We start from the raw sequence: 9,861 nt of genomic DNA on the forward strand, positions 1-9,861 counted from the left end.
CTCAATTCCTTAAAACGCGTTTCACCGTCGTGTACTCCGAAGTTGTGAGACTGAATTGTTCATTTCATCGCTCTTTCAAATCAAATACCTATATACGCTCAAAACCTACAGCTAAAATTGGCGCTATAAATAAGGATGTGTACTTTGGTGGGAGAGCAGCATATATGGCATTTCATCTAGACGTGTTCGTTTTGCCCAATTATTTGCAACCACAGCACGGCGATTTTAGCAGTGCACCACATATTATAGTAAGCGTTCCAGAAATTTTAATACTGCAAAGTTTATTTGCGACCTCTTTGAAATGTTTTGAATGACCCTACTTTGTATATTTACTTGGAATATTTGTCACATACATAGAAGCGCTAAGTTAACCAATTGGTAACTACACCAAGACCGATATTGCAGTTACCAGGACCGAGCACGGTTGGTCCGCAGCTCATGATCAGTGCAGCCATATACAGCCGATGCATATCGGGGGTATTATGCAAGCGTCTACCAAGATCGGAGCGCGTATAGCGGGCAAATTTGCTTTAGAAATAAGTTTGCAGTCCACGTGTGCTTATATCACAACGTTTACAAGGGCGTTGCAAAAAAAAAAAAAGCACATTCGATAATTGGCGGTATCTTTCAGAGCCGCGTATACTGCATCTATTTTGTCTGCTTTGGACGTGTTATTAGGTGCACATTACAAAATTGCGATATCGTTTAGTATTGCTATGTCGCAGAGTTGTAAACAGGATAATTTCCAATTTTCGAGACTCTTTCGAAAGACAGCGCCGACATTAAATCAACATCTGCTTCCAGCCCATACTTGATTTTACATTGTATTTTAAATGCAAGAAACGTCATCGAAATCGGTGTAGCGATTGCCGAGAATGTCGATTTCACCATTCCTAAGTATCCGGAGCTAACGCTGCAAGCATTGCGCATTTCAGTGCGGGCGCGTCCGGAGTTTCCTTTCTCCGTGCAAACGAAAGGCTAACGGCGCCGCGACTGGCAGACATGGAAGGAGGATGAGATTGGAATTTTCTGCCTCCCCCCATGCTCGGCGGCCCTGGCTGCATAGCGCCTCTTCCTCTTCACAACCACTCTCTCTAGACGCCTCCAACTATCACGTGACAAAAGCCATGAGCGAGGGCGTTGGTTTGGTCGCGGGAGCTCAACCTCCCTTTGCCGTTCTCTCTCGCGACGTGCCCTTTCAATCTTTTCCGTTTCACATCTTTCACGGCGGGAAGCGGCGCCGGTTGTTCGGGCAAGTCGGTTCGCGCGTTTGTTTCCGACTTCGAAAACTGGCCGAGCGTGCTCTCCATTTTGTGTCTTCGATGCGTTAACCAAGGACCCTTGCTGACCCTCGGAGTACGCGGCGTCGCTTCTTTGACTCGGAAAGCGGATTCTGCCTCGTCGATACGGACAAAAAAAAAAAAAAAAAAGTGAGTACCGCACGAAAGTGCCTTATTTCTGAGAATTGTTACCCCCAAATGCGCTTTGTATGGGCATGTCACGTTCGCGCCACGCGCTCGAAAAGTATACTGTGAGCTTGCCGCCGTCTTAAACGTTGATACATGTTTGTCACAGATAAAATAATGCTTGCTTTTTCCACATTGTGAATAACTATTTCATGACGCGTTTTCGTGTTTTTTCTCGATGATCCTGACAACGTGCGAGATATAGCGCTGCACTGACAAATTTAATTCCTAATTATATTGCAGTCATCCATGGTCCGTGGAATGCGTTCGGGACAGTTAGTGTCCCTGTGGGGGTGAAGTGCTAAAACACCCGTGTACTTAGATTTAGGTACACGCTAAGGAATCCCAGATGGTCCAAATTATTCCGGAATCCCTCACTTTGGCGTGCCTCATAATGTAGATCGTGGTTCTGGCGCGTATAAACCTCATAATTTTTTAACGTTAAGGAGAGTCAATTACTCATGGCAGGCTTATCACAGCTGCTGCTGTACGCATGCCGAAACTTTAGGGCTTCAACTAGTGTCGCTCGTTTGGCGATACAGAACTACGCTGCTTGCTCTTCCAGTGGACCACCATTCCTGCATTAATATTGTTGGCGATCACGAACGCGATGAGGCAAACTTGCGTAGCCGACATAATTTGTTTGGCATGTTTATTGTTATTCAATTCCTGGCTGGCGCGGTAGCGCCATTAAAAAATATTCCTTGCCTCGAATCTTGATCCCCACTGTTCTCGCGTAAAATCGCGCGCTTGCTGTTGCGTGTTACTGCGCTTGCTTGTAACGTGTTATGTTTTAACTCGTATTGTACTGGTTGCGTGTGACTCACTTGTTTTAGTCTTTTCATTTGCGTTTAGTGACGGTGATGTAACTGTGTACTGCGCATTTGGTCGAGCTACTCTCACCCACGCTTCGAATCTATTGATTGCTGGTAGGCATTTCTAAAATATTGCGATCTTTGTGGGTGCTTGCTCATGGATGCAGACTCGGGAACACGCCGCTTTGCGCATAATTTTCTTTCGCGCTATCAATTTAACCCATAAATTGTGCATGGCTTAAATTAAGTCGCATCGGCGTTCCTACCGCAAGTCATAATCTGAATATGCTAAATCTCGCAGGCTGAAAACGAAACGTTAGGTGAACTCGTAACTAAAATTCATGAAAATCTGGGGCTTTACATGCCGGAAGCGTGATATGATCATGAAGCACGCCTTAGTAGGGGACTTCAGATGAGTTTTTACCACCTGTGGCTCTCTAGCGTGCAGCCAATGCACAGCACACGGACATTTTTGCATTTCGCCCCCATTCTAATGCGGCCGCCGCAGGCGGGATTTGCGCACCTTCAGCACGCCCCATATTTTGTTTCCTTGTTTGTTTCTCTGGTTAAAGAAATATCGCCAGGCCATCTACGCGTTTCCACGCTGTTGTGTTCTTTCGGGGGTTTTACGAGCCAAAACCACTTCTGATTATGAGGCACGCTGTAGTGGAGGGCTCCGGATTAATTTTGACCACCTCAGGTTCTTTAACGTGCAATACAACGCAAGCACACGGGCGTTTTTGCATTTCGCCTCCATCAAAATGATCTCGTGCTCGCTCGGCAGCGCAAAACGGCTTAGCCGACTAAGCCACCGCGGCGGGTCACGCTGTTGTGAATTGTTGCTTTGTTTCTTGTTTAACCGTTATTTTATCAGAGCTTCATGGGATCGCTGGTAGCGATGTCCTCCAACGCACTTCTCTGAAAGGGAAGGGAAATTGAAATTTTAGTGTTGTTACGAACGTTTAGCAAAGCAGCTATACATCGCTTTATACCGTTGCCGCGACGTTCTCAGGCACAAGTCTGGTTGGCGCGTGCTCGCTAAGCTGCGCCAGTTGTACGCGTGGCGTGCTTTTTAGGCAATGCAAGCAAACCAACCGGTAGCTGCTGGATACGGTAGCGGCAATAGTAGAGCGGCATATGGTAAATGCTTGTTCATTTAATGTTCCAGTGGGAACCCGTGAGGTACCTGAATAATTAAATAAATTGAGGTATGTGTACCTACTCGCGCGTAGCGTCAAGCGTTGAGCAAAATCAGACACTTGCAGCGTTCTATCAACAAGCTGAAGCGCTGGTAAACAGGACGATGCATGAGAGAGTGGTTTCCTGTGATCCACTTAACGATAGGCCTTTGTTATCGCAAGACTAATTATTTGAAACGCTGAAAAGGTCATTTCTTATTCCTCTTGTGCCATAGACATGCGAAAATATAGTCTACAAGTCAGGCCGCATTGTTGTTCCAGAGCGGATTATGTGACCATATACGTGGTGTCCTTTTTTAGCTGCACCAATTTTTTAAAAATTGCCTGTGGCAGATAGCACAATTACAAACCTTGATCAAAATTACTCGATAAGGCGGCCATTACGTTACGAGAAACCAATATGCTTTCCGAATAATTTACTTAATTGCGCTAATAAACGAACTACTTTGCAGCACATATTTTTAATCTACGGATTGTAGCTAGTGGGTATGCAATGCATATCGACTTGGACCGAGATTTGAGGACTACGCTAGTTTCGATATAATAATTTTGAATGTGTCCACCGAAATGCATTGGCGTTCCAGTTAGTGTGTGCTTCAATGTATGAAACAGTGTTTTCTTAAAAATTAAGTTAGAAAACTGTGCATTTTTACTGCAAGTTTGATACCGCATATCTCGAAACCGCTGCCATCCTCAGAATTTGTTCCAAGTCGATATGCCTGGCATAATCACTAGCTACAATTAAAATATGTGCAGTGAGGTAATTAATAAAAAGTTAATTAGTGTAAGTGTCAATTGTTCAATTAAACGTTTAGATTTTTCGTAGAAGCAATAGGCCACCTCATCGAGTAATTTAGAACAATTTGGACAGCACAATTGTGCTGTCTGCCACATGTTCTTACAATTTAGTTCAGCTAAAATGAGAACATACCGTATGTTCTCATTCTACAAGGTTTTTTTTTTTTTTTTTGACTGAACCAAATTAAAAAAAAAAAACATTGCATGTGGCAGATAGCACTTGGGCAAGCGCAATGGTCCAGTCATATCACATGCTTCGAACCATTACGTTATTAAGCTGCTTTCTGTGTTACATAGAGAGAAAGTAGCATTCTTTAATGAGATGCTGGAGATCTTAGCCTGGCTATTCGCCTGACATGCTATTCCAGGTGCTTAATAACGTAATGGTTTGAAGTAGTGATATGACTAGCCCATGGCGCTTGTCATGTAATTGTCATTTTAATTGAGTATGATGTTACCGGTAAGCTGAACCAACCGCTGAGTAGGTTGAGCTTACCACTGAGGCGAGGATGACAGAAGAAGGTGAATACGTCATTGCGGCCTCAGTAATGATAGAACAAGATGTTGGCCTTCAGAATAACACACGGATGTAATGTCCTATCGTTTGCGCCTTTAAATAAATAAATTGTGTGACCTGTATGTGCGGCATATGTATTTTTGTGTCCTCATTAACTGATAGTTTGGACCTAATTTTTTTATGCTGCTTCACTGACAAATCTATCTGTCCTAATTTAAACCACAAGAATGATTAATACGTAGAATTTTGCCGTCTTCAGTGTTTCTGCTCACATTGACTTCCATACTTTGCAACAGCTAGAATAATAAATTCAAATTCAGTGCTGCATCTGGCTTATGCTTTCTCTTGGTTCATGTTACAAGAAGAAAAAAAAAAACAGGACGCCGATCAAAAAGTGGTAATAAGAATTGGACGCACGCAAGCCTTGTTCACAACACGAACTGCTCGAAACGACGGCATTCTGCGCATGCAGGCGGGATATTGCCATCGTTGCGATACAGCGTTTTTTCTGTAGTTTTTTGTAGTCTGGATAGCAAGGGATTCCAGAAACTCCCTTCAAATCCAGTTTCCTTAGCAATGATAGAAGCCTTGTCTCGTCGGTGGCATATTCAGCCTGCCACGTGCTCCGCAAGTGCAATGGTAAGCAACATTGTTTCTTCACTTCTGATTCATTTCTAATTGATATCTTTGACATAGGTTTCATGCTTCAAGCGCTTTCAGAATGACTGCTTTCGCTGATGTAAAGATAGTCGCGATTCGCGCCGGCTGTTCTGTATACAATGCTTGGAACATACCTTCTGCATCTTCATATCTCCCTGTTCATGCTGCAACTAGTGGGCCTAAACGTGGGACATTGACTTCATAGGGTTTCAGAACAATTGCGATGGCCTTGCTCACTCAAGGGACATAGGCGAGGGTCGTGCGAGCTCGAGGGCGCGTGTGACCGGCAATGTGGCAGGCCTCAACGATTTTTCGTCGAACGAATGAACATTTCCGGTTATGCTCACTCGGACGTAATCTGTGCAAGTCATTGTCAGAAATCTGGTCGCCAGGATTAAAGCAAAAATTTTACAGCGATCCCGGCAAATTTGCTCTAAATCAGGACGCTCATGGCAGTGGCGTATCAGGTGGGGGTGGGTGACCGGGCTTCCGCCCCCCCCCCCTCTCTCTCTAAATCTCGTCTCTTTTTTTTTTCTTTTTTTTTTTTTTTTTTACGGCCTGCGCCCTGCTCCGTTTTGTGCCTGGCACGTCGCCTATTAACAAAGGCGCGTATCCTTCGAACGTGCGGCGGTTATGGGCATTCGCGTCTCAACGCATCTCCGACGCCTGGGAACTTAAAAGAACGAAGCACCGCAGTCAGGACGATCGCGGTGCTTTAGCTCCCCCACCCCCACCCCCGAAAGAAATATCCTGGCTACGCGCCTGGCTCAAATTACGTCGCGAACATTCTGAGTGCGGTTACCCCGGAAGTGTTTCATTCGTTGCGTAGAACATCGTTCAAGTTGACCAGTGACCTCGCTTGGCCGCGCGTCCTGGAGTCGACGCTGCCATTCAATATGTCCCCAAAAGGAGGCCTTGTCACGTGTTCTGAAAACCTATGACGCGCGCCGCATATATGTTCCTGCCTGCACGTTGCATCATGAACTGGTGCGGACATGGTGTAGAATTATTTTTCGGCGCAAACTGCTACTACGTTTAAATCAACAAAAGATGCAATTTCGAAAAAGGGCTTGCAGCATGTGTATGATTTGAAAACGAAAAATGTCGCTTGCGACGTAGTTGCGGAGGACATGGCAGCCTCCAACAATGGCACTGGCCTTCTTGGACAAGGCTGTCGTTATTGCCAAGAATTCGGATTTCACGGTAATATCTCGAGGGCTTGCTACCAAGGCTACAGATAAGGCCGAATCGCAATGATGGCATTATTGCATCTGCATACGGAAGATACCTAGGTCGGATTTCTAACAGTTACTGTTTGCAAACAAGGCTGCGGTATAAATGAGTGGGAACTCTTCAGTCATATGCAATAAAATCTTTTTATAGCGAAGTTGAAGGGGGAGCCAAAATTACGTCATTATGTTCATTACTGCCGTTCACTGCAATATATGCGCAATGTCGCGCACAAATTTCAACTTGTATAGAAGCAGACGGTTTTTCGAGCAGCAGAACCACTACATGGCCACGTGCTCGCTGAACTTCTAATAAAACAGCAAAAGAAACTTTGGCGTCCTTAACACACCACTTCTTAGCATCTGACACGATTGCCTTTACGATAGCTGCTTTCTGTTTCAATGTCATGATCTTTCGTTACCGCTTTTAGTTAGGTCGTCTCTAGCATCGGGAAACCGGCGAAACGGCGACGCGGTTGAATAGGTTGCACGCTGCGACACCAACTATGTTCGCCGTGTGCGAGCAGCACGTGGTAGACACAGGGAGGCGTGGCCTCTGAAATTGCACCGGCGCAATCTCCGAGGCCACGCCTATAGCTGCACTAACTATATAGCCTGCGTGGTGCCGCAGTAAGAGGAATTGCGATGGCGATCTAGAGTCTGCTTACGCGCAACTACGCGTAGAGGTGAAAAGTACCAGTGTTCGACGGTGGATTCAACGCAAATACGTAAACGTTTTAAACATCGGCAACGAATGTGTGTTCTACCCTGCGGAGAGCAGAAGCGAGCCTGCAAGGGTCGGGCATTTCTTTTTTCGGAAAAAACTGAAGTTTGGTGTATCTATTGGCAGGATAAGTTTACTTCGTTGAAACGAGGTTATAAAAACATGGATATCTTCGGAGATTTCAGCGGGAATGTCATTTTGTTGTATACAATAATTTGTTATACCCCGTTTCGTTATAACGAAGTTTCACTGTAACATATCTAACATCTTTTGTCTTACCTTCTAATGGCAGGTGCGAAATCTGAGGTCAAGCATCATTGGAACACGCTGAATTTTCTGCCGGCGCATCAGCCTGTGGAAATGTCTAAGCTAGTTCCCTGAATCGTGAAGTGTCCAATTTGTTATAACAGCCAGCCACAATGCAAAACTCTAGGAGGTGCATTAGAAACATTTTGCTTATGTAGTGGCGTGTTATTGATTTATTAAAAATTCTTTGAAACCTTTGACCACTTTAGCGCTTCATTTGTGTGAACAATCATGCTTTATGTTAAGCATACGTGGCTTTGACACGTGTTCATCACTTTTGTGGCTTTGCCAATATTTCAGTGTTGCTATGGTGGGTTGTAAGAAATGGGCCATAGGGATTGGTGCTATCGGTAAAGCCAACCTTTTTTCAATATTGCGAGGAATACGAACATCCTCATTGATTTCTCTATGTAGCAGATAACAGGGAGACACTCAATTCCTTTATAATTAATGCTATAATGGAAGGGTGTTTTGTGTATCTAAATTCTTGTGCGTGCCAAACATCCCACAAGGAAAAATTCTGTAATAGTGTTGCAGGAGGCTTTTATATTATTCCATCTGCAAATCTAGATCAGTGTTGACAAGGTAAGTAAAATGATATTGGGTCTTCCTGGACGTAATGCGCAGTGTATGCTGTTTCTAGCCAGATCACTGAAGCTAGGCAACATTTCGTTGGATAGTTGACATCTGAAGGAGACAGACCAGCTGGATTGCAATATGACCTAATTTCAGCTTCTGGAAACTACTTAAAATGTCATTTGTGCTAGTGCTTCCCCTAGGTGACAATAGATCAGGTGTTGAACTAAAGTTTAGAGAGGTCAAGTCCGTTGTACTTCATATATTATATATACATTCATAGCATGGTTATTGCTTATTTGTTTCTTCACTTTTTTCCTCAAAGTGAAGATTGCGTAACTTTATGGAATACATTGTGTTGAAATAACCTACGTCGTGTTCAAATTTCACATCCTCTCCACTTTAGATCTAAGTATATTTCCACTGTCACTATCTTTTGTAAATACTATAAATACTGTAAAACAATATTTAGGGCTTAAGTAACTAAATACGAGCGACTAGAAAATGCCATGCCTTAGTCGACCAGTAGATGCTTAAAGCATTTAAAAACGTTTTTAAGACATCCTCAAAACGTCCAGCAGAACGTTTTGTAGCCGTTTTCAAAACGTTCCCAAGATGTCTTGCAAGATGTCTTCTAGCCGTCTTTGAGACGTCTACAAGACGTCTTGTAAGACGTCTGATATCCCAAATTTGGCGGTGCATTAGACGGTCTTAGAGACGGCTACAAGACGTTTTAAGACGTCCGACAAAATCTTGGTAAGATGTCTTGAAGAAGTATTTAAAATCTTGCCAAAACGTCTTCAAGACGTCTTGTAAACGTTTAAAAGGGTTTTCAAGACGTCTTACTTATCTTGTCAAGACGTCTTGAAGACGGCTTCTAGACCAATGTGTGTTCAGTGGGAATTATGTACGACCCCACACCACTAGGAGAGCTAGACGTACACATAGAACACGTGCTGCCATTTTCACAGGGACGAAGGCATTTAAATACAGCTTTTTCCTAGATCAATGTAGGACGGGAATGCTCTGCCCTAAAGTGTTTTCGATTCAAATTAATTTGTACATGAAATAGAATGCCTCTATTTGGATTACTGAATCTTTGTTTTGACTTTTCTTGCTTGTTTGGTTATTACTTATTGCTTGCCATGACTCTAGCTTGTTACTTCAATGGGCCCTCCTGCATGGACCGCACGGTGATCCGCAGTATTGGACAATAAATGAAATAAACAACGTTAATATTGGGTAAAATGTCTTGGAATTCATTACCCCTCTTCTGAACATAATTAGAGTAGGTCTGTGGCCTTCCAACATATGGCCAGTTTAATATACATCGGTAGTCTTGAAGTTTGCTCTCCATACATGTCAAACCAATGTGCTCCTGAAAATTCCATTACACCTGCTAGATTGCATGCACATGACAAGAAATGCTTTAAATAAATGAATAATCACACACCGAGACACATATACTTCGACTGATCTGGGCCCGCATTCATAAAGCTTCTCTCATTGGTTGGCGCTTAGCCGTCCTTGCTTTGTTACAGTGATGGGTGGCATAACGAGACGAGTGCTGC

The 9,861-nt window shown here is 43.8% G+C and overlaps 1 long non-coding RNA gene across 1 annotated transcript; it reads left to right on the top strand.

Annotated features, from left to right (window-relative positions):
- Nucleotides 1-800: 800 nt before the first annotated feature.
- LOC125940524 (uncharacterized) lies at nucleotides 801-7,917 on the top strand. Its single transcript, XR_007463724.1, has 2 exons — nucleotides 801-1,430; nucleotides 7,701-7,917. It is a non-coding gene; the product is annotated as an uncharacterized LOC125940524 (long non-coding RNA).
- The last annotated feature ends 1,944 nt before the right edge of the window (nucleotides 7,918-9,861 follow it).

Source organism: Dermacentor silvarum, chromosome 10, assembly GCF_013339745.2.
Source record: "Dermacentor silvarum isolate Dsil-2018 chromosome 10, BIME_Dsil_1.4, whole genome shotgun sequence".
NCBI classification, from domain to species: Eukaryota; Metazoa; Arthropoda; class Arachnida; order Ixodida; family Ixodidae; genus Dermacentor; species Dermacentor silvarum.